A 25,974-nucleotide genomic window follows, 5' to 3' on the forward strand; every position below is an offset into this window, starting at 1 on the left:
GGCGCCCCCATCTGGGTGCCGGTCGGTCCTTTATTTTGCCCCCATATCGAGAGCTGCTCCTGTCGCTCTTCGGGTGGCGCTCAGCCCCCCGATGCTGATGTCGCCTGCTGCACTGCCCGCTCGGCCTGAGCTTTCTGCTGCTTCTCCACGATTTTTGCTGCTCGCGCTTGGATGAGTGCTTCGAGCTCCTCAGGAGAGAGCGCTACCAGAAGTTGACGTCCAGCTTCTTCCATCTTCTAGGCTCGGATTCAGGTACGTTCCCACAGACGGCGCCAATTTGATCCTGTCCGAGTGCTGAGTCGACGGACGCTGGGGACGTGGCACTCTCCGCTGTCTCCGACTGTTGGTGTAGATCTCCGGCGGACCTGCAAAGAAGCCGAGCTGGGAGGGGTTTCCCGACGACGACCCTCCGACGCTCAAGTCAGGCAATGAGAAGTGAGAGAGGCAGCGTAACTGTGGCTACAGTAAGGGATCGCGCATACCTTCGTCGACGTCTGGGGGTCCTTATATAGGACCCCGGGGAGGCACAGGCACACTTCTCTATGCGTGCAAGCTTCCCCAAAACTTACCTTAATAAGCCCCTGTCAGAAAAGTACCTCTGGCGCCATTCCGCAATCGTCCGAGCATATCCCGAATGTGACGGTGGAAGCTTCTATCGTATGATCCTGTGTACGGCTCGGCCGCCAACCTTGCTGCTTGTCGGCGGCAGACGTCTCGAGGATGATGTTATCCCCTGTCTCCTTTGTCCTCTTGCGCTTCCTGTCTGTTCCAGGGCCGAGCGGTTGGGCCGCTCGGTGGGCATATCACTTCTGCCTCAGTCGTATGCTCGGATGAGATTGCTCCTGCCTTTGTTGCCTTGTGCCCCGGCCGAACGGACGGCCCGCTCGGCCATGAAACCTTTTTACCTTGAGCATCGGAAACCCGACCCCTAGTCGGGTTGTCTTTTATTCAGCTCGGGGGATACCCGGCCGGTCAGCCATCTCATTCCGGTCGGTCGGGCGGCCGGTCGGCCCTCTTAGTCCGGTCAGTCGGGTCTCAGGGTTGAATCTCTTGACCTTTAACCTCCACGTGTCGTTGACCTTCCGCCAACGAGAGTCCCCCGTCCTTACCACTGGATCACCTGAGATTTCTTATCTAAGAGTTTTTGGGAGTATAGTTTACGTCCATGTGTCTGACGAAGCAAGAAGCAAATTGGATGATAAAAGTAAAGAGTTTTTTTATTGGCATAATACTAACTCAAAAAGGTTTAACCTATACAACACGATACTGGGAAAACAATCGTCAACCGAGATGTCATATTTAATGAAGAAGAAAAATAAAATTAGAAATCTCAAAATGAAGATTACAACTTCTTCCCATACTTTGAAGAAGAAGATGAAGAGCAACCAAGGGTTGAGCAAACAAGAGAAGAGCCTACTACTCCACTAGTAACATCAACATCAAGTACTCAAGGAAATTCATCTGCATTAGCTTCCAAGTGAAAGAGTATCACGCTTTAGGAGCTTACAAGACCTTTATGAGGTAACTGAAAATCAATATAATATTACTCTATTTTGTCTCTTTATCGATTGTGAGCTTATGGATTTCCAAGAAGCTATAAAGAGCAAAAAGTGGAAAGATGCGATGGATGAAGAAATCAATGCGATCGAGAAAAATGATACATGGGAGTTAACTCCACTTCTTGAAGAATATAAGACAATTGATGTGAAATGGGTATACAAAATAAAGAAGAATATTAAAGGAGAAGTTAAAAGATATAAAGCAAGATTGGTGGTAAAAGACCATAGTCAAAGATTTGACATTGACTATGATGAGGTATTTGCTCTCGTTACTCGATTAGAAATTGTTAAACTAATCATTTCTTTAGCAGCCCAAAATAACTGGAGAATACATCAAATGGATGTAAAATCGATATTTATAAATGGAATTCTTGAAGAATAAGTCTATATTCGGCAGCCATCAGGTTATGAAATCAAAGGACTTGAAGATAAAGTTCTAAAATTAAAGAAGACTCTCTATGGGCTAAAGCAAGCACCAAGAGCATGGAATAGCCGGATAGACAGGTAATTACAAGAGAAAAGCTTCATCAAATGCCCTTATGAACATGCACTATACATTTAGAATAAGGATAAATATTTTTTGATTATCTGCCTATATGTTGATGACTTGATTTTCATGGGATGCAACCCAATTACATTTGGAGAATTCAAAGAAACAATGACTAAGGAGTTTGAGATGACTAATATGTAAGTACCCCGTTGTGATTTTGGTGTGATCAAGCAAGTCAAGTTAGGTCCTATGCATGTTTGATGTCTTGTGTCTAAGTGTATAGGAACATAGGAGCATAGAAAGTCGAGCGAAAGATGCAGCTAGCAAGAAGGACGACATGAGAGAGAGTTGACGGGCTCAGTGTGTTTGATGGACGAGGTGCTGCAGAAGAGTATGCTGGTGGACGAGAAAGAAGCGCGCGACATTTTTGAAGGACGAGAAGCCGGAACGGAAGCTTGTTGAAGGAGAAGACCGAAAAATAGGTTCGGGTGAGTCCTATTCCGGATGGCCAAAATCATCGAAATGAACGGAACTGAAATGGAGAAAAATCGGATAGTTAACAAGGAGTTGACTGTTCGGGCGCCTCGACCTCCTAAGGCAGCCCAGGGCACCTCCTCACACACCCTGTTCAAGGGTCGTATCAGCACAGTTCGGGCACCCAAACTTGGTCAAGGCGCTTGGACTAGAAAAGTTTATCCTCAGCTGACCATTGTGAACCGTTGCGACATGGATAAAGTTTTATCCATACCCAAGTGCCTGGACCCCTTCCAAGTGCTTGGAGCTGCCATGTTTGTTAGAGTGTATACTAAAAGTCTAGCTTTTTGTAAATATTTATTTTGAAATAAAGAATCAAATTGGTCATATGTCTACATTTATATGCTAAGTGTAGTTGTTCAATTAATTTATATTGTAGATAACATGGTATGTGGTGTCACACACAGAAGATCATGTTATCAGTTCCTTATAAATTACAAAAAGTAGCTTACGACTAAGATGGAAAGGAACAAACCATCGGAATAGTCGTAGTGTAATTTGATATTAGTTTATCTTAACTATAAAATTACACTAGTACACTCTGAGTGTATTGAGCAAGACCATTTAAGGAAAGTTCTTTTTATACTGACTGCAAAAAAGAACAAGACCTTTGTTATTATGAAAGTGTGTGCTCTTAATCATGATATAATAACAAGCACATATACTCAATATTCACTTCTTTAATTTATCGAAGGGTGCGATTTAGTTTGATAAATCAATAGACTCGATAAGTTGGGAAATAATATTATTTATATGGTGTGTTGTTGATTATAGAGTGAAACAGTGTCCTAGTAATCTAGGTTGATAATGTCCCCTTGAGGATCTCATAAGGATTGTCATGTAAACCCTGCAGGTGGACTTAGTCCGACATGACGATAAGGTTGAGTGGTACTACTCTTGGAGCTAGATATTAATTAAGTGAGTTGTCAGTAACTCATTTAATTAGTGGACATTCTATATCTTAAACACAGGGAGACTAACACACTCATGATAAGAAGGAGCCCATATAGTAATATGAGATTGGTGCGGTAGTTCAATAATAACTCTTTAGTTGAATGAGATATTATTGATGAACTCGAGTTGGGTGTTTGGGGTGAACACGGGAAGCTCAAATTCATCGGGAGACCAAAACCCATTCCTTCTCTTAGTCCCTGTCGTAGCCTCTTATTTATAAAGTCTTATACCCACCTATACCCACCTTTTTACCCATCCTTAGGTGGCCGGCCAAGTCAAGCTTGGAGCCCAAGCAAGGGCCGATCAAGATAAGCCTTGGATGGACCAAGTGGTGGCTGACCCTAGCTTGGAGCCCAAGCTTAGGTGGCCGACCACATAAAAATAAAAGGAGTTTATTTTAAAATCTTTCCTTATGTGGAAGCCATGGTTTTAAAAGAGAGTTTAAAATTTAAATCTTTCCTTTTATAGCTTTCTACAAAAGATTAAGAGAAATGTTTGATATCTTTCCTTATTTGTAGATAAAAGGAAGATTTTAATTTTTGATAAAAATTTTCTTTTTTGTAACTATCCTCATGGTTTTAAAAGAGAGTTTTAAAATTTAAATCTTTCCTTTTATAGCTTTCTACAAAAGATTAAGAGAAAGGTTTGACATCTTTCCTTATTTGTAGTTAAAAGGAAGATTTTAATTTTTGATAAAACTTTCCTTTTTTGTAACCATCCTCATGATTTTAAAAGAGAGTTTTAAAATTAAATTTTACCTTTTATAGTTTCTACAAAGGATTAAGAGAAAGGTTTGATATCTTTCCTTATTTGTAGATTGAAGGAAAGATTTTAATTTTGGAGAAAACCTTCCTTATTGAAATCATCCACATGTTTTAATAGAGAGATTTTAATTTATAAAAATTTCCTTTTATAACCAACCATGAATGGAATTTTTAAAAGAGAAAATTTTATTTTAAAATTTCCGGAAACAAATTAGAAAATTTTAATTTTGTGTTTAAAATTTTCCTTCTTTGGAGGATTTGATATGGTCGGCCACATCCATAGAAGAAAAGGAAATTTTTTTATCAATTAAATTTTCCTTTCATTGGCAACGAAAATAAGGAAGTTTTTATTAAAACTTTCCTTATTTTCCAAGACTAAGGAAATAAAAGAGAGGGTAGAGGTGCCTAGGGATGTAAACGAGCCGAACCGAGCCGAACAGTATTAGGCTCGAGCTCGACTCATTTAAATTATATTCGGGCTCAAGCCCAGCTCGAGCTCGAGCTCGAATTGAGCTTTTATCACAAGGCTCGAGCTCGACTCGTTTTAGAATTATCAAGCTCGTGAACAATTCGAGCTCGACTCGTTATTAGCTCGATTATCAAAGTTAACGAGCCTAACTCGTTAAGCGAGCTCGGGCTCGTTTAGAGCTCGTTTTTGGCTCATTTTAGAGCTCGTTTCTCGCTCATTTTAAAGCTCATTTTAAGGCTCATTTTAGAGCTCATTTTTGGCTCGTTTTAGAGCTCATTTTTTCGGCACACGAGCCTATAAACGAATATGTTCGCGAGTTCACGAGCTGAATATCCTTAAGCTCGAGCTCGGCTTGATAAAACTGTCGAGCTCAAAATCAAGCTCGAGCTCGGCTCGATAAGATAAACGAACGAACTCGAATGAGCTTTTTACCGAATCGAGCTCCGAATAACTCGCGAACCGTTCGATTCATTTACATCCCTAGAGGTGCCTCACCTCACAACAATATATCATCTAGTATTCCTCTCTTCTCTTCCTTGTGGTGGTCGACCCTCATCTTCTTCCTCTCCTCTTTTTCTTCTTCTTTGGTGGTCGACGACATCTACTCTCAAGGAGCTTGTTGGTGGCCGAACTTTGCTTGGAGAAGAAGTAGAGAAAGGAGGCTTTGTTTCTTAGCATCCCTTAGAGCTTGGTTGGTGGCCAAAAGTTCTTCATCTCTTGAAGATTGGTGGTGGCCGAAACTTGCTTGGAGAAGAAGGAAGTTTGGGTGGATTCTCGTCTCGGTAGATCGTCGCCCACACGACGTCCGAGATAAGAAGAGGAATACGACAGAAGATCGTGAGATCTATAAGTTACAAAAGGTATAACTAGTTATTAGTTTCCGCATCATAACTAGTTCATCTTTTTGTTTAGATCTTGAAATACCAAACACAAGAGGCTAGTGATTCTAGGTTTTCGAATTTATGATTCGAGTTTGTATTTCTTTTGTTTTTTCGATCTTGTGATTCGATTGTTCTTAATGGTTAAACCTAGGGTTACTATAAGGAGATTAAATATTGAATTTCGTTGAAAGGCTTTATCTAGGAAGTGGTGGATGCTCCCATAACCAAGAAGGCCTAGTGTCTCGTCATGTTTAACCTGGAAGCCGATCTCTGAAATAAATATTTAATCAAATTTGTAACATAGGTGGATTTGGATTAATAATGTTAAGCATCGTTTGCGATCCAAGTCTAAACCTCTAAGAACAGATAAATTGAATTTGGAATCAATAATGTTATGTTCTGTTTGCGATTCCAAATTTAATTTCTAAAGAACACAATAAGTTGTTAGGAATAGTTCAGGACTTGTACAAAATTTTTGTATATGGGAACCAGTACGATATTCCGAGTAGCAACCAACAATGTCAACAGATGGTTAGATCTGACCAGCAGGTTATAAATAGTGCTCTTTTCTTAGTAATTTAGTGCAACACTTGAAAACGATTTTCTTTCTATTCTACTTTATAATCTAGTGCTTAACTTGCTGTAAGAGGCTTCTCCGCCAGAAGGAGATTTGATAGTGAGCTTTCAACGTCTTAGACTAGAAATCCTCTTATTGTAAACCAAGTATAAAGATCTGCCTCTTCTTTCTTTCTTGTCAATTAGTTTATTTTTAAACAAGTATTTCTTAATTTAATTTGAAAAGTCGAGAAAGATTTGATTTTTATTTTCAGGGCAATTTACCACTCTTGTCAGCCTCAAGGGGACCAATAATTAGTATCAAAGTGAGGATGCTTCAGAAGGACTAACCGCTGATCGAAGCAAAGAAATCAATGGTCGGACCAAGCGTCAACTCGCCAAACTTTGAGGGGAGTTCGCACACTAGAAATGCCGAATGGAGATATTCCTAAAAATCAATTTTGAAATTACTCTTAATATTCAAGTATGGTTTTGTAGTTCCTAAAGATTAATAAGGAGATGAGAAAGAAGAATATCTTTGAACAAAGAAAGAGCAAAGTGACATCGTAGCCAATCGTAGAGCGAAATATCACTTACTAAGTGTATTACCGTCTCAAGAAGTCAATCGTATTAGAAGCTACACCTCAGCCAAAGATCTCTGGGAGAAATTTCTAAAACTCCATGAAGGTACATCTGAAGCAAAGCTTGCATGACAGGACATTCTTCGGAACAAGCTAACAAACATCCGTCTGGAAAAAGGTGAGAAGGTATCCCAACTACACGTGAAAATCAAGGAGTTGATCACTGGACTGGTGAACCTCGACGAAATGGTAACCAACCAGGACTTGATATGCTACACACTCAACGTATTTCCCAAAACTCTAGATTGGACTTCAATAATAGACGCCTATTATATCTCTAAAGACTTGGAAGTAAGTACCTTAGAAGAACTCTTCTCTACATTAGATCTACATGAAACTAGATGTGCAAGTACAACAAAAGAGTCAAGCCAGAACTTGGCACTGAGAGCCACCAAGAAGGACGAACTTGAGTCAGACTCAGATCTGGAAGCAAACCAAGAAGCTTATATGATAAAAAAAAAATTAAAAGTTTTTTAAGTCTAACAAATTTAAAGAAATGCATACCAGAAAAAATCCAAGAAATAAGAGAAAGGTTCAATTCTACCATTGCTAAAAAGAAGGGCATATAAAGGAAGACTATCCAAATCTCAAGAAGGAGAAAGATAAAGGGCCTAAGTGAAACAATCACAAAAATCTCAAGGCCACTTGGGATGAAACTTCATCGTCCGAGTCAGAAATAGAAGTGTATGCTGGACTAGCACTGATGGTTAGTCACGAAGAACAAAGCACTCAGAAACCAACATCGATAAAGGGAGAGTGACATCAGATGAATGTAGGGATGCAGAGGGAGAATCAAGCTTCAGATTCGACATAGTAAGTGAGGTATATCTCTTACCTCTTGATCAACTGTATTTTGGTATTAAATTGATGTCTAAATCAATGTGTAAATTAAAAACCAAAAATAAAAAATTGAAAAAGGAGAATTTAGAAATAAAAATAATCTTAGCAAAATTATGTTTAATAGAAGATTTTGATAAATTAAAAATTGGAAATGCTAAATTGAAAGGACAAATAGAAACTTTAAAAATTTCTGCATGTTCAAATTTTACTACTTCAAATGTTATAAATTATCAAGGACTAAATTAGTATTATACATTTCACAAGGGTCAAATAAAAAAAAATAACAAAAAAGTATATTCCTAGAAAATACTTGATTAATCTAGTAGGAAGACACCTATATTGGATTTTAAAATCATGTTTAGACTAAATTCTTTAAGCATACTTCTAAGTTTAATTTAATATTTTTTTAATTGTCTAACTTTTTCAAATAAATTTTTTCATACAATTTATAACTGAAATTAATTAGATCTAATTTTTTTAGAAAGAGAATCTCATTACTTAACTATAGAAAAATTTTCAAATTTTTTTGAACGTTGTATTATTTTTTCAAAAGTCATATTTTTATTTTAAAAAATACTTCACAGAATCATTTTTGAAAATTTTATTTTTATGTCATAAAATATCATGTTTTTTGTCAAATAAAATAATTTCAAAATGTTTTGATTGTTATTGAATTTTTCATGAATTCTTTATCCAAATACTAAATTTAAATATTAAAAATTCTCTAAGTTTAAATTTTTAGAAATTTATTTTTTATGTAATAATACTTGCTCTATTACATTCTTAGAAAATATTTTAAAATTTTTTGAACTTAAAAACTATTTTTAATTATTTTTTTAAGAAATACATTTTTCTGTAGAAAATAATTTATTTCTGCTTGAATTAGTTTCATTTTTTTGTGAAAATTTTATCACTATTTTGGATATGTCGGCTTAATAGTTATAAAATTTTTTAAAATTTTTCAACAAAGAAAAATACTTTCTATAATTAATTTGTTTCAATTACTTTATAAATCACTAAATTCAGTTTTCAAATTTAGGTTCTCTCAATGTTAGTCATTACTTCTAGAACCTTTAGTTTATTTAACCCTTATTTTTTTAATATGATCAAAGAGGAAGAATTATAGATTAAGTTTAGGGTTAGGTGCATTTTAATTGCGTATTCATTTTTTTTTGTTTAACCCTAGCATAACTTAAGTTGATTCATATAAAAAAGGGGGAGATTATAAGTATCCCATTGTGGTTTTGGTGTAATCAATCAAGTCAAGTTAGGTCCTATGTATGTTTGATGCCTTGTGTCTAAGTGTCCAGGAACTTAGGAGTACAGAAAGTCAAGCGAAAAACGCAGCTAGCGAGAAGGACAACACGGGAAAGAGTTGACAGGCTCGGTGCTTTTGAGCGATGAAGTGCTGTAGAAGAGTACGCTGGCGGATGAGAAGGAAGCGCGAGATGTTTCCAAGGGACGAGAAATTGGAGCCGAAGGTTGCTCGAGGAGATAACCGGAAAATGAGTTCGGATGAGCCCTATTCTGGATGACCAAAATCACCTAAGCGAACGAAGTCGAAATGGAGGAAAATCGGACAGTCACAAGGAGTTGATTGTCCTCAATCCAGGTGCCCAGACCTAGTCAGCACGGTCCGAGCGCCCAGACTTGGTCCAAACGCTCAGACCAGAAAAATTTATCCTCAGTTGGCCATTGTAAACCGTTGTGATGTAGATAATGTTTTATCCACGCCTAGGTGCTCGGATCCCTTCCAGGCATCCCGAGCTGCCATGCCAGCAAATGATCAGATCTGACTAGTAGACTATAAATAGAGCCCTAATCTCAGTAGTTTAGTACAATACTTGAAAATGATCTTCTTTCTGTTCTACTTTGTAATCTAGTGCTTAAACTACTGTAAGAGGCTTCTCCACTAGAAGAGGATTTGATGGTGAGCTTTCAACGTCTTGGACTAACAATCATCAGATTGTAAACCAAGTAAAAAGATCTTCCTCTTCTTTCTTTCTTGTCAATTTATTTATTTTTAAACAAGTGCTTCTTAATTTAGTTTGAAAAGTCGAGAAATGTTTGATTTTTATTTTCAAGGCAATTCACCCCCTCTTGCTGGCCTCAAGGGGACCAACATGATATTAGGCTCATGGCATACTATCTGGGCATCGAAGTGAATCAAAGGGAAGATGAAATCTTCATCTCACAAGAATGTTATGTAAGAGATATATTAAAAAGTTCAAGATAGATAACAGTAAGTCCATAAATATCCCAGTAGAATGCGGTGTTAAGCTATCAAAGCATGATGAAGGAGAAAAAATTGATCCAATATTTTTCAAGAGCTTGGTTGGAAGCTTATGATACTTGACATGCACAAGACCTGATATCCTTTAATGTTGTTGGACTTGTTAGCCACTACATAGAGGTTCTAACTACCACCAACTTTAAGATCGTTAAGAGAATTTTGTGCTATATCAAAGGTACAATAGATTTTGGGTTCCTTTATTAATCATCTAACAACTTCAAATTTGAAGGATATAGCGACAGTGATTGGGATGGAGATATGGATGATAGAAAGAGTATAACAAGATTTGTGTTCTTTATGAGAGATACAACTTTCACTTGAATGTTGAAGAATTAACCTATGGTCACTCTATCTACTTATGAAGCGGAGTATGTAGTTGCGGCTTCATGTGTTTGCCATGCTATTTGTCTCAGAAATTTATTAAAGAAGCTAAGTTTACCATAAAAAGATGCAACCAAGATTTGAGTTGATAACAAATCTACAATATTACTAGAAAAGAATCAGTCTTCCATAATAGAAGCAAGCACAATGATACACGCTATTACTATATCAGAAAGTGAATTATAAGAAAAGAAGTGCAAATGAAATACACAAAATCTCAAGATCAAGTTGCTGATATCTTTACCTAGTCGCTCAATTTTATGGTAGGCTGAGTGATAAATGGACCACATGAGTTGTCTTTTTTTTACCTCCCTTACAACCTAGGACTTTCCTCATTCAGGTTTTTTAAAATTACAATGTTGGTATTTAGTAGGATTTCGCGAGTCATATATGGTTATGCACTCCTTATTTAATATTTTGGATCTAGACTTAAAGCATTCATATTCATTTCTTTATAATATCTTTAAAATTTATAATAAATCATCCACTTTATTAAATTTAAATAATTATTTTTTCACTATACATTACATTAGCTATCCTAAAATTTCTATTATTATTTATTATTATTTTTTATTATTTTCCTTTTACTCTTTTATTATTTTTCTCTCTCCCTAAGTAATATTTACTTTTCATTATCTAATTCATTCCCTTTATTTTTATCTCTCCTAAATTAAATGATATTTTAATATTTAGAAAATAGATTTCATTCTCTAAATTTAAAGAATTACTATTCATAAAATCTAAAGTTAGAGAATGGATAGGATAGCTGATATAAATTTTTTTTATGTAAAATATAACATTTAAAATAAATTCTATATTTAGAGAAGCTGATATGGATGCGACATGCATTCCTCTTTACTCTTTGATGAGTGTGATATGACAATCTTGATACAGTTACATATTATATATCTATCCTATGTCACTCTCGGCAGTAAAGACTTAACATTATATACAGTTATACATGACCTGAAAATATTAAGATTACATATAATTGATATCATCATTAAAAATGACTAACATATATTATAGGTCCAGATAGACCAATTATAGGGGGCGAATAACCTACAATAAAAATAAGTATTTTCTCTTGCTTCTAAACTTAGTAAGGACAAACACATATTAGTTAATTAAGATAAACATAAAATAGAATAAACAAAGAGTTTTACTTGGTTTATAACCGGATAGGTTGCTAATCCAAGGCAGTTAAAGTTCCACTAAAAAAAGTCTCCTTTGGTGTAAGTAGAGTAGCCTCTTATAAGCGTTGAAAGTGTTAGTACAATCGACTTCTAGGGTTTCGATGTTTGACAATGCACCTTAGTTTGGTCAGTTTAACCAAGGGTTGATCCAAGCAGAACTTGATGTTTGGAAGAGAAAAGTCTAGTCAGGACTAGATGACTAGCAAGGGTAAGTCCTAACCAAAGGATAAGCAAGTGAGAAGTCTACTGAGTGACTAGTCTTAACTGGAGGTTAGGCAAGGGGAAGTCCTGGTGAGTGAAGTCATGCCCTAGTGAGTGAAGCTAGGTAGTGAAAGTCCTGGTGAGTGAAGTTGGACCATAGTGAGTGAAGTTAGGTAGTGGAAGTCCCGGTGAGTGAAGCCAGACCCTAGTGAGTGAAGCTAAGTGGTGGAAGTTCTTGTGAGTGAAGTCAGACAATGAAAGTTCTAGTAAGTGAAGCTGGGCATCCCTGGGGAAGGCAACCCTAGGTAATGAATGATCGACCGGTTTCCGGTCAATCACGCGCGATCGACCAAACTAGTGAATTATTAATAATGCTAACACTATTTTATCTTTATGATGTTGGCCATTTGCATGTCACGTGGCACTTCAAAATTAATAAAGATTGGAACCCATTGAACTAAAAAAGAAGAGTTGTAGTAAGGAGTCTCAAGTCGTATTTTTTTCCAAGGATAACTAGTAAGTATATGTGAATTCTAGATTCAAATTATTCTTATGGGTTTTCTACATGAAATTGAGTACTTTGGTTTTGATTCATTTAAAAGGAAGTATCCAATAATTGAACCAGCAATGTATAGCTACTCATGCTAGCATATTAAAAGGAAGAACAGAATTGACCTCCAATTCAAATTAAACAACTTACATCAACGAAGTCATCTTGACACTTACAAAACTCACGTTACAAATTGAATTCATTTAATCCTTAATAGTGCATTAGTAAAATCAAAAATAGGATCAAATAAGGGCTGCCATCAACTAAACATGGTCCATTTATGTGAACTCTAACCTACCATAATTCAAATTGCAATGATTCAAATGTAAACATCAAGGGTTTATGTTTTTAGCTAAGGAATGGATAAAATACAACAAATCAATTCTAAAGGGAAATTGCAGAATAAGGAAATCAAATCATAAGATCTGAGCAATTGAAAAGCTAAATCCAAGATAAAGGAAACATTCCACAACTCAAATCAAGATCAAACTCCTTCTCTCTGTTTTGACACAGAGATGCTCTTGGTGACCTCCCTTCAAGCAATCACTGGAGAAAATCTCTACTCCCAACTTGTTCAGTCAATGCTGTCAGCTCCTAGAGACCTCCCTTCAAGCACCGATCGACTAACACACACAACGTACGAAGAATCAAAGTCTTGTAACTAGGATAGCTCACCCGATCGATTGATCAGATCGATTCAAGATGTCGCGGTTGAAATGATAGTCAGAATGTAATTAGAAACTCCAGGAAAGCTCCACCGTCGTCTCCATTGGAAAGTGAAAATCGAAGATCGAAGAAAACTCCCTCTGATCCACGGCAAGTCGAGGAAACGCAAGGCACAAGATCACGATCAGAGAAACTCCACCTGATGCGCTCAAACCTTCGGACGATGGTTGCTGGTAGCTCAACATTTGCCGGTGATGAAGAGGTTCGATTCTCAGATCTGGAAGTGGAGTGGAAGCAACGAGGATGAAGATGAACAGTGCTAAAATCGTGAGAAGAAAATGCCCCCAGCCCGCTGTCACTGTAGCTTTTCACTGGTTTTTAAATAAACTCAAATCTCAATCAACGACTGAGAACACTTCAGATCTTATCTAATGGTTGGATAAGTTCAGATCCGGATCAAAAGCTTTAGATCTTGATCAATGGTTGTGATATGCTTCCCCTTGACTTGGATGGATTAGATCTTCAATGGATGATTCAGATCTGTCTTGTTCTTGATAAAATGTTCAAATTGCTCCAAGGCTTGATCAACTTGTTTAAACTATGATTCAAGCACAAATTTGGTCTGATCTGATCGAGTCTATGACTCTTTTGATGCCTACAAAGAATATATCAAATATTAGCATCAAATACCATGATTATAAGCTAATTTGCAATTTAAGTCCAAGATTAAATGAAATGCATAAAATGTGATGTAAATATGAGTTTCATCTATGAACAAGATATCAAATCATGCATGTATGAATCAAAATAGTGTAACAAAATCATGGTTATCACTTTACCATTTTATATCTATGGTACTAACTCAGTGTTGTAGGTAAGTCTTAGTAGATTTAGCTTGTTCAGATACTAAGCAAGGCCAAAGAAAGTTCAAACAGGTCTGAAGGACCAGATGTTTGGTAGGTAAGTAAAGGTAAGTCACTGGAGGAGAGTGACTCGGTGAGGACGTATCCCGGTTGAAGGACAGTAGATGTCGGTCCAGTTTAGGTCCATTTCAGATCCTAAACTGAGACCTCGACTAGATCTTAATTTCAGGGGAGACAGGGCCTAATTAAGACTCAGTATTATTATGTTAATACTTGTCTTGCAGGTCATTATCTTGTTTATTGTACTAACATTCTTTATAGGGCAAGAAGAGCACAAAATGCCTTAGGCGAACAGTACCTGAGGCACCTTCCAAGGGAAGGAAGGCGCCTTCAAACACTGAAGGTGCCTTGGCACTGTTCATAGAAGACGTCTTCAGTGTATGAAAGACGCCTTCTACAAGATAAAGTTTGGACTTCATCGTGGATAAGGGACAGGTTGTTCGGGATTGAATATGTCGAGTTGGAGGCGCCTTCAAGGCCTTTGAAAGTGCCTTCCACAGCTCTTATAAGGGCTTCTCGAGCTAAGCTTCAAGATGAAGTGATATACAAGCTCCTACGCATCCGATTGAGGCTCCGACTACTCCGGCTTCCTGCTATAACTTTGCTACAATGCTGCTACACTCATCTACTGCTAAGAAGCTGCCCAAACACCAAGCTTGAGCCGACCATCTTCTGAAAAGTGTTTGGTAACTTTAATTTTTGTACTTAATTACTGTAAAAGGACAAGTATAGTGTGTTGTACTTATACCGAAATTCCTTGTACTCGATTTCCTCTTCTGGAGGTACTGGAAGAGGTATTTTAGTGGATTACCCATTGATAGATCTGCGGGACCTAGGTCTTGGAGTAGGAGTCGCCGAAGGCTCCGAACCAAGTAAAACCGCTTGCGTTCATATTCTGTCTACTTGGTTTTTTCTTCGAGTTCTTAGTTTTCCAATGCATACTTATCTTTTAAAATTTAAAAAGAACAAGTTTTCAAAACCACGTGATTCACCTCCTCTCACGTGTGACTCGATTCAACAGAAAGCACTAGCACTTAAAGCGAGAAACTAAAATCAAGAACGGAATGTGTTGCATACAGCTTCGAAGACCAGAGCTCTATTTATAGTCCACTAGCCATTTTTTGACTTGGCAACTCCCGGATGCCTAGACCAGGTCCAAGTGCCTAGACGTGGTCGCCTTAATTCACTCCGCAATGGGACTAGGTCCAGGCGCCTAGATGTGGTCACCTTGATCCACTCCATAACGACTCTTTGTCAATGGTTTTATCGGTTCCCGGGCACTTGGAACCTTGTTGACATGGACTCCAGTCCGATCCATGCTGCAACGACTCAAACAACTGGCCAATACTACTTTAGACGCCTAGACCCAATCCAAGCGCCTAGACAAAGTCAACTTTAAAGTTGACAATTTTCTCGTCTGGTCACTTGGGTGATTCTCTGGCCATCTAGAGTTGAGCTCACCTAAACCCAACTCCAGCCTTCTCCTTAAGCATTCTTCCTTCTCTACTTCTCGTCCCTCAGAAGTACCGTATGCGTCCTTCTTGTTTGCCGATGTACTCTTCCACATCTCCTCGTCCCTCAGATGCACCAAGTCCGTCGACTCACTTTCCGTGTCATCCTTCTTACTTGCTGCATCTTCCACTCAACTTCTTGTGCTCCTAAGTCCATGCACATTTAGATATAAGACATCAAAATCGTAAAGTCTAACTTAACTCGATTGATCATATTAAAACTCACTCGAGGTACTTACAATCTCCTCATGTGCATCAACCCAAGTTAAGTTAGGGATAAATCAAAACAATTTAACTAAGCTAATTTGAAATCATTACAATTAAAAATTTGCAATCAATTCAAAGAATATTAAATTATATACCTCTCTTTTAACTTAATCCTAATTTTCTCTCCTATGGATCATGTAAAAAAAAAAATTAGAGAAAATATGAAAAAAGTAAGAAAAATATTAGAACTTTTTCTAGAGGATTTAAACAGAATTATTAGTTATATACCTTTTTACTAAAATTAAATTTCAAAAGGAATAATTTTTAATCAATTAATCTAAAGTCTTGGAAAAAATAATTTAAAAACTATTTTAAAGTGTAAAAAAATCTTGAATTTTTATTAATAATAATTATAATTATTTGAAAACATAATAAAAATTTCAAACACAGAACAATTTATTTTAATCGTAATAAATATTTTTGAATAGATAGAGTTATTTTTAAAAATAGTTTTCGAATCCTAAAAATTTGACTAATTTTTCTAATCTTTCAGAATATAACAGTATTTATCTTAAAAATCAGGTTTTTCAAAATTAATATAAAAAAATAATGTTAAAATTTATTTTTTTTATTAAAAATTAATTATTGGGTGAAAATTAAAAAAAAAATTAAATTAACATTTAATCTATTTGTGTATCATAGAAAAAAATTTCAACAAAAAAATGAATAGCCGATTTATTAATTTTACTAAACATGTTAATAATTAAAGCAAATTCAATTTAAACATGTATATAAAAATAATTTAATAGATTAAGCATGACTTAAGTACCCAAAATAAATTACTACCTACTAGATTTATCAAGTATTTTCTAAGAATATTATTTCTAGCTACTTTTTCTATTTCACCCTATGGTTTTGTAAATACCAGTTAAATCCACCATTATATCTAATATGAGAAATATTTAAATTTGAACATGTATCCTTTCTTTTTTTCAATAAATCTATTTGTTTTTTCATTTTTGTATTTTTATTTTTTTGTCAAAAAGTTCTAATGGGCATGTATAATGTATTAGCTAAGTTTATCTTTAACTCATTATTTTCTATTTTAAAATCCATACGTTTAGTTCGTAGTTTGCATAATGACCTAGATAGAATTTTTATACCTTCATACAACTAATCAGAAGGTAAGAGTCATACATCACTTATCGTATCAGAATCGTAATTTGAAGCTCCTCTTCATCGATGCTCATCTCAAACAAAGTTTCACTATCTTCTTCTTCTTGATGACTTGCCATTAGTGCAAGTCTGGCATAAACATCAAATGGCAAGTCTGGCGTAAGCTTCAATGCCATATTTTGATGATGTTTGTCCCATGTAGCTTTCAAAATTTTGTGCTTCTATTGTCTTGGCCCTTTGTCTTTTTTCTTTGCTACTCAACTACGGGCAGTTATCCTTGATGTACCATTCTTCTTGGTAGTTGTAGCATTTGATTTTGTTGGTCCCCTGGCTGTCGGAAAGAGGGGGTGAATTGCCCTGAAAATCAAAATCAACCTTTCTCAATGTTTCAAACTAAATTAAGAAAACACTTGTATAATAATAGAAAGTAAATGCATAACTTAAAGGATAGAGGCAAGAGAATTTACTAGGTTTGCAATCGGAGGATTGCTAATCCTAGACAAATGAAGTTCACTCAAATCTCCTTTGGGTGGAGTAACCTTTTTACAACGTTAACAACTCATAAAAGTAGTATAACAAAAATAGAAGTTGTTTTACAAGTGATGTTCTGACTATAGAAATTAGGATTGCATTTATAGGCCTGATCCGAGCGCTTGGAAGGGTTCCGAGTGCCCGGACCACCTTCGCCCAGGGGCACCTTAGCGAGGTGCCTCGGCTGAACCAGACGGGTCTAGGCGCCCGAAGTAGCTCCGGGTGCCTGGACCACAATCAACTTAAAGTTGACTTTTCGTCCGTGTCTTCAGCTCCGGCTCCGATCGCTTTGGTACTTTCGACCCTCCAAAATAGGGCTCACCCAAACTCATTTTCTTGCCTTCTCGAACAGTCTTCTGCTCAGATTTCTTGTCCATCGAAAATGTCGCTCGCCTCCTTCTTGGCCGCTAGCGTACTCTTTCGCAGCGCCTTGTTCCTCGGACGCCCGAGCCCGTTGGCTCTCTCTTGCGTCAATCCTTCTCGCTAGCCGAGTCTTTCGCTTAACTTCCTCTGCTCCTAAATTCCTGCACACTTAGACACAAGACATCATAATAAAAAGAGGACCTAACTTGACTTAGTTGATCACATCAAAATCATCACATGATACTTACAATTTCTTTCTTTTTGATGTGGATCAACCCAAGTTAAGTTAGGGTTTCTTACTAAATTAAAAACATGGAATGAAATGAAATATTTAATATTTTAAGAAAAATATTTTCTAACTCTCCCCTTTTGATCACATTAAAAATAGGGGTTTCTTACTAAATTAAGTTAAAATTAAAGTATAAGGAATTTATACTTGAAAATTAAAACTAGCGACTTACACTTAGGAAAAAACTTAAAAAAATTTATACTCGAAATTAGGGGTGAGCATTCGGTTAATTCGGTCCATAAATTAACCGAATTAATCGAAAACTAATTTAGTGTTGACTAACCGAATCAAATCAAAGTTTTACTAAAATTGAATTAACTGAATTAGTTATTTCAGTTAACACCGAATTAAATAAATTTATTTAAAATAATAATAAATAGAATTTATATAAAATTAATATCAAATTAACCGAATTAATCGAATGCTCACCCTTATGATTTTGTGATTAAAAAGTAATTTTAAATAAAAATAATTCAAAAAATTATTTTACGTTTTGAAAAATTATAAATTTTTCTATAAAGGTTAATCAGATATATCTAAAATTAGGATAAAATTTTCACAATAAAATAAAATAAATTTAAGCAGTAAATAATTATTTACTATAAAAAGATGATTTTTTTCTTAAAAATATAAAAAAAATAGTTTTGAGGTTAAAAAAACCTTGAAAATTTTATGAGAATATAATAGAGTAAATATTTTTATAAAAAAAATAAATTTATGAAAATTAAGTATTCATGAATTTTTAATATTAGAAGTTAGTATTTTAATAGAAAATTCATAGAAAATTCAATAATAGTAAAAACATTTCATCAAATTTTTCTTGAACAGACAATGTGATATATTTTCACATAAAAATAATTTTTGTAAAAATAACTTTTTGAGATATTTTTAATTTGCAAAATATAATATTTGAAAGAAAATTCATAAAAAATAATACAATGGTAAAACAAATTTAAAATTTTTTCAACGGATAAGAGATAAAATACTCTTTTGAAAAATTTAATAACTAATTAATTTTGAATAGAAATTGTACGAAGAAATTTATTTTAGCACTTAAAAAGTAAATATTAAATCAAATTAAAATTAGAAATATGCAGAATTTAAACTAAGCATGATTTGAAAATCCAATATAGATTCCTTACAACTGGATTAATCAGGTATTTTCTAGGAATATATGTTTTTATTATTTTTCTGATTTATCCCTTGTGAAATTTATAATACCAATTGAATTCTTTATAGTTCCTAAAATTTGAAGCTGAGAAATTTAAACATGTAGAATTTTTTTAATTTTCTATTTGATTCTTTAAATTTGCATTTTTAATTTTTAAAGATCCTCTATTAAGCAAGATTTTGCCAAGATTCTTTTTATTTCTAAGTTTTTCTTTTTTAATTTATCCTTTTTTGTTTTCAATTTACACATAAATTTAGACATTGATTTAATACCATAATATAGTTGATTAGAAGGTAAGAGGTATACCTCACTTACTATGTCAGATCTGAAGCTTGATTTCCCCCCTGCTTAGCTGCATTCGTCTAAAGTCCCCCCCCCCCCCCCCCCTTCTTCATTGATGCTAACTTCTGAGGTGCTTTGTTCTTCATGGCTAGCCATCAGTGCTAGTCTGGCGTATGCTTCAATTTCTGACTCGAATGATGAGCTTTTGCCCCAAGTGGCATTGATTCTTGTGCTTGTTTTTCTTGGGTCTCTTGTCTTTTCCTTTTTTGAGTTCCGGGCAATTCTTTTTTATATGTCCTTTTTGACACGGGTAACATCAAACCTTTCTTTTATTTCTTGGATTTTTCTTATTCTACATTTCTTTAAATTTGTTAGATCTAAATTTTTTTTCTAAATTTCCTTACCATGTAAGCTTCTTGGTCTCCTTCCGGATCTGAGTTTGATTCAAGTTCATCCTTTTTTGTGGCTTTTAGTGCCAGATTTTGGCTTGACTTTTTATTGTATCTGCACATCTGGTTTCATGTAATTCTAAAGTTGAGAAGAGTTCCTCTAGGGTACTTATCTCCAAATCCTTCGAGATGTAGTAGGCATCAAATATCGAGGTTTGTTCTGGAGTCCTGGGAAAATCATTGAGTGCGTAGCGTACTGAGTCTTGGTTGGTTACCGTGTCACAGATTGATCAGTCCGGTGATCAGCTCTTTGATCTTCACATGTAGTTTGGCTACCTTCTCACCTTTATCTAGACAGATGTTCGTTACCTTGTTCCAAAGAATGTCCCATCATGCTAGTTTTGTTTCAGATGTTCCTTCGTAGAGTTCCAGGAACTTCTCCCAGAGGTCTTTTGTCGATGTGTAGCTTCCGATGCGATTTACTTCTTGAGACGGTAATACACTTAATAAGTGGTATTCCGCTCTACTGTTGGTTACGAAATCACTTTGCTTCTTCATCGTCCAGAGGTATTCTTCTTTCTCTATGCCTTGTTGATATTTTGGAACTACAAAATTGTACTTAATTATTAAAATAATTTTAAAGTCGGTTTTTAGGAATACCTCCGTTCGTCATTCCCAGTGTGCGAACTCCCTCTCAAACTTTGGTGAGATGAGGCTTGGTCTGACCATTGATTTTGCTTCGGTCAGTGGTTAGTCTTTCTGAAGCGTCCTTGCTCTGATACCAATTGTTGGTCCCCTGGCGGCCGGCAAGAGGGGGATGAATTGCCCTAAAAATCAAAATCAACCTTTCTCAATGTTTCAAACTAAATTAAGAAAATACTTGTATAATAACAAAAAGTAAATGCATAAATTAACAAGTAGAGGCAAGAGAATTTACTATATTTACAATCAAAAGATTGCTGATCCTAGACAAATGAAGTTCACTCAAGTTTCCTTTGGCCAGAGTAGCCTCTTTATAATGTGACAACTCACAAAAATAGTAGAACAAGAATACAAGTCATTTTACAAGTAATGTTCTGACTACAGAAATCAGGACTGCATTTATAAGCCTAATCCGGGCGCCTGGACAGGTTCCGAGTGACTTGGTGTGGATAAAAGTTTATCCACGTCACAATGGATTGCGATGGAACGGGTCTTGATAAAATCTCTGGTCTGGGTGCCTAGAAGGGTTTCAAGCACCTGGGCCGCCTTCGCCCAGGGGCGCCTTGGCGAGGCACCCCGGCTGAACCAGATTGATCCAGGCGCCTAGACCACAGTAAACTTCAAGTTGACTTTTCATCCGGGTCTTCCGCTCCAGCTCCGCTTGCTTGGGTGATTTCAGCCATCTAGAATAGGGCTCACCCGAACCCATTTTCTGACCTTCTCTAGTAGTCTTCCGCTCCGACTTGTTGTCCCTCAGAAACGCCACACACCTCCTTCTTGTCTGCACGCATCCTCTTTCACAGTGCTTCGTCCCTCGGACGTACCGAGCCCGTCGGCTCTCTCTTGTGCCGTCTTTCTCGCTAGCTGTGTCTTTCGCTTGACTTCCAGTACTCCTAAGTTCATGCACATTTAAAAACAAGACATCAAAATAATAACAAGACCTAACTTGACTTGGTTGATCACATCAAAATCATCACGGGGTACTTATAGACTTTCCTCTTTTTTGGAAGAAATTTCTTAGTCTCTATTAGTTTTAAAAAACTTATTTAGCTTTCTTACCATAAATGCTTCTCTATCTTTGTCGAGTAAAGAATCTGATTCCAATTCATCCTTTTTGTTGGCTTTCAATGGTAAGTTCTTACTTGGCTCCTTTTTTTCTTATACCTGCTTATCTAGATTTATGTAATTCTATTATAGAAAATAAATCTTCTAAAGTACTTACCTCTAGGTCTTTTGAAATGCAGTAGGTATCTACTATTGATGTCTACTTTGAAGTTATCAGAAAGTATTAAGTGCATAATGAACTGAGTTTCGATTTGTTATCGATTCGCTAAGGTTTATAAGTCCGATGATTAGCTCTTTGATATTCGTGTGTAATTGAGACACTGTCTCTCCTTTTTTCCATTTGGAGGTTTGTTAATTTATTTCGAAGGATGTCTTGTTTTGCTAGCTTTGCTTCCGATGTGCCTTCGTGAAGCTCCATGAACTTTTCCCAGAGTTCTTTGGCCGAGATATAGCTTTTAATGCGTTGACTTCTTGAGGCAGTAGTACAATCAGCAGATGGAATTATATTTTTTCGTTGGCCACGAAGTCACTTTGCTCTTTCCTTTTCTAGAGGCGTCCTTCCTTCTCCTCTCCATGCTGATCTCTGGGTACTGCAAAGTCATATTTAATGGTTAGTAAGATTTCAAACCAGTCTTAAAAAAATACCTCTATATTCTTTTTCCATATGATGAAATCTCCCTCGAACTTCAGTGGATGAATTTTTGCTCTGGCCATCTCCTTGTTACTTCAGTTAGCGGTTAATCCTTCTGAAGTGTACCTTGCTCTAATACCACTTGTATGTCCCGGTAAGCCAGCTATAGGAGGAAAAATAACCTGTAATAAAAATAAGCACTTTCTCTTGCTTCTAAACTTAGCAAGGATAAACACACATTAGTTAATTAAGATAAATAGAAAATAGAAGAGACAAAGAGTTTTACTTGATTTGCAATCGAGAAGGTTGTTAATCCAAGACAGCTAAAACTCCACTAAAAAAAGTCTTCTTCGGTATAGGCGGAGTAGCCTCTTACAAACATTGAAAGCACTAGCACTTAAAGTAAGAAATGAAAATCAAGAACAGAGTGTGTTGTATTCAACTTTGAAAACCAAAGCTCTATTTATAGTCCATTAGTGGCAACTAGCCGCTTATTGACTTGGCAACTCTCGGGCGCTTGGACCAGGTTCGGGCGCTTATCCGTGGTCGCCTCGATCCACTCTGCAATAACTCTTCGTTAATGGTTTATTAGTTCATGGGCGTCTAGACTCGGTCCGGGTGCTAGGAACCTTGTTGACATCGACTCCAGTTTGATTCTCGCTGTAACGACTCGAACAGCTAGTGAGTACTGCTTTGAGCGCCTGAACTTGGTCCAAGGGCCTTAATCCGATCCAAGCATCTAGACCTAGTCCAAGCATCTGGACATGGTTAACTTCAAAGTTGACCATTTTCTCATCCAATTGCTTGGATGATTCTCCGGTCATCCGGAGTTGAGCTCACCTGAACTCAACACTACATTCTCCTTGAACAGTCTTCCTATCTGGCTTCTCGTCCCTCAGAAGTTGCACACGTGTCCTTCTTGTCCACCGGGTACTCTTCTACAGTTCCACGTCCCTTTGATGCACTAAGCCCGTCGACTCACTTTTAGTATCATCCTTTTCGCTCGCTCCATCTTCTGCTCGACTTCTTGTGTTCCTAAGTACTTGCACACTTAGACACAAGGCATCAAAACCGCAAAATCTAACTTAATTAACTCAGTTCATCATATTAAAACTCACCCGAGATACTTAGATATATGTCCAACAAACTATATTAATCAATAGTCTACAACACACACTTCATCATTTTACATTGCAAAAGAAAAAAAATTACATAACACAACTACACACCTAAGTACATTATTCTTACATAATAATAAATTATCTAATTGAACAAGTAATAAAAAAAAAGCACTTTAAATCAAAGAATTTAAAGCCATATAGCAAGATAAAACGAAGATGGAAATAAAGATAGACAATCACTCTGGCGGATGATGCACTTTGAAGCAATAGAAGAGGTGAGATTTGTTGCTTTCGCCTAAGCATGAACACCTACTTGAAGGGGACTGCATATTAAGTGTGTGATGGCCTGCTATCAAAACATAACTATTGTGTTTCTTGTACAATTGGCTCAATATAAATTGTGATACAAGTTTATGATGTATACGTATCTGTATTGAGACCCTAGTTTGTGTAGGTTTAATAGGTTGAAGTGCTCTATTTTGTTATTTTCTCTTGTTAATTGATTTCAGTCGAATGCTTCCTCTGGGCTGGGTGTTGCTGATGATTGCAAAGATATCTGCTTAGAGCTTCAGAGGAAGAAGACTCGTAGGTATGTGATTTTCAAAATTGATGAAAAGCAAAAAGAGGTTATTGTGGAAAAGCTTGGTGCTGCTACAGAGAGCTATGATGAATTTATGGCTTCTCTGCCTGAAAAGGATTGTCGTCGATTTTGACTTTGTTACTGAAGAGAATTGTCCAAAATGCAAGATTTTCTTCATTGCCTGGTGAGTCTCTTCCTGACATCATTCATCTTCGACATGGATCAATAAACTGATCAATAAATGATAGAACTTTGATATTGTCAGTTATATATACAGAAACTTCAACAGATTTTGCCAGCATAAGCCTTTGAATTTAATAATAAATAAACCATCAAAGCGAATTACCTCATTATACATTGGATATCTTTCTTAAGGATTCTATCACAGACTACGTCAGATTGATTTTTCATTGAAGTCATGTTATGATGGTAACTTTGACAATCTTAAAAAGAGTTTTACAATTTGATCGTCACTTGTGCAAGTTTTACATTTGCTATATGCAGCTGCAGTATTGCTGCTATCTTTCTTGAGAGTCATCTGAATTTTCACCATTCCCCTGTGATCACATACAACTCATATTAAGATCACATACAGTTACCTACATGTGCCGTATGCAGCCTCCGAAGAGAGATTGGGGAGAGAGATGGATGGCGTCCACTATGAAATTCAAGATACTGATCTCACAGAGCTAGAACTCGACCTTCTTCGGGAGCGCGTACATTAAACTGCAACTTCAAAGAAGCATTCTTGGAACATGAGAATTAACGGGAGAAGGAGAAGGCCATTAGGACCCCGGGGTCATTGAGCCTGTGTAGGTGGAAGTTAAAGTTAAAAGTGTTGGTATAATTTTCTTAGGTCAAGATTGATCAGGTTGATTCAAGCTTGAGTTTTGATGTTTAACAATATATGGAAATTACAGATGGAATCGTCCATTTGGAGAGATTATTGAAGTAATTCTCCTTTGGTCAATATTTGATTAGTTTGATGTGAAGAAAAGTTAAGTAGGTCAAAATTGATCGGATACTTGATTGAGAAGTCTTAACTGGAAGTTCGGCAAGAGCAAGTCCAATGGGGGAGGTTGGCAAATGATGAAAATCCAAGTGGGTCAGTGTTGACCGGACACTTGGTCTGGAAAGTCCTGGTGAGTGAAACCAAGCAGATGGAAAGTCTTAGTGAGTGAAGCTAGGTAATTAAAAAATCCTGGTGAGTGAAGCCGCGTGAAAGACCTAGTGAGGGAAGTTAGGTAAATGAGAAATCCTGGTGAGTGAAGCAAGGTGAAAGACTTAGTGAGTGAAGCTGGGCAGTAAGAAAATCCTAGTGAGTGAAGTCAGACGTGTGAAAATCCAGATGGGTACAGGATGACCAGAAACTTGGTGTTTGGAAGTCCAAGTGGATCATGGAGGACCAGACACTTGGCATGAGACGGTAAGTCCAAGTGGGTCAAAGTTGACTGGAGGTCAAAAGATTGACTAGATACTTGGTAACGAAGTCCCAACAGGTCAAGGTTGACTAGATGCTAAGCATGAGCGAGTCCCAATAGGTCACGATTGACCAGATGTTGGGCTTGGGACCCTAGACTTGAGTTAGTCAAGTTAGGAATAGTCAATCCATCAGCTGATTGATTGAACCAAAGCCCAATCGATCAGTCGATCGATTGAGGCTATGCCAATTGATCAGACGAACGATTGGAGGCTACTTGTGTGAAGAGCACAGTGTGCTCCTCAATCGATCAGACGATCGATTGGGAGACTCCAATCGATCGATCGATTGAGGCTTATTTTTCTACGAGATTGTGAGGTAGCCTGAATCAATCGGTCAATCGATTTAGAGTTTATCTGCAAGAGCATAGAGACACTTTGAATCGATTGGTCGATCGATCAAAGCCTCCCTAATCAATTGGTCAATTGATTGAGATATGACCGTTGCACAGGATGCAGGCTTTGAACGGTTGGGATTGCATAGATCTAATGTGGCAATCAATTGAGAATAAGCCTAATCGATTGGGAGCCCTAGATCGCGATAAGATAAATCCGTTGGCGAGGTTCAAACACTTAGAGG

General features: G+C 36.6%; 1 pseudogene; it reads left to right on the forward strand.

The window, feature by feature from the left end:
- The first annotated feature begins 23,583 nt into the window (after nucleotides 1-23,583).
- On the forward strand, nucleotides 23,584-24,640 carry LOC121986475 (annotated as a pseudogene).
- The last annotated feature ends 1,334 nt before the right edge of the window (nucleotides 24,641-25,974 follow it).

Source organism: Zingiber officinale, chromosome 5B (assembly GCF_018446385.1).
Source record: "Zingiber officinale cultivar Zhangliang chromosome 5B, Zo_v1.1, whole genome shotgun sequence".
NCBI lineage: Eukaryota > Viridiplantae > Streptophyta > Magnoliopsida > Zingiberales > Zingiberaceae > Zingiber > Zingiber officinale.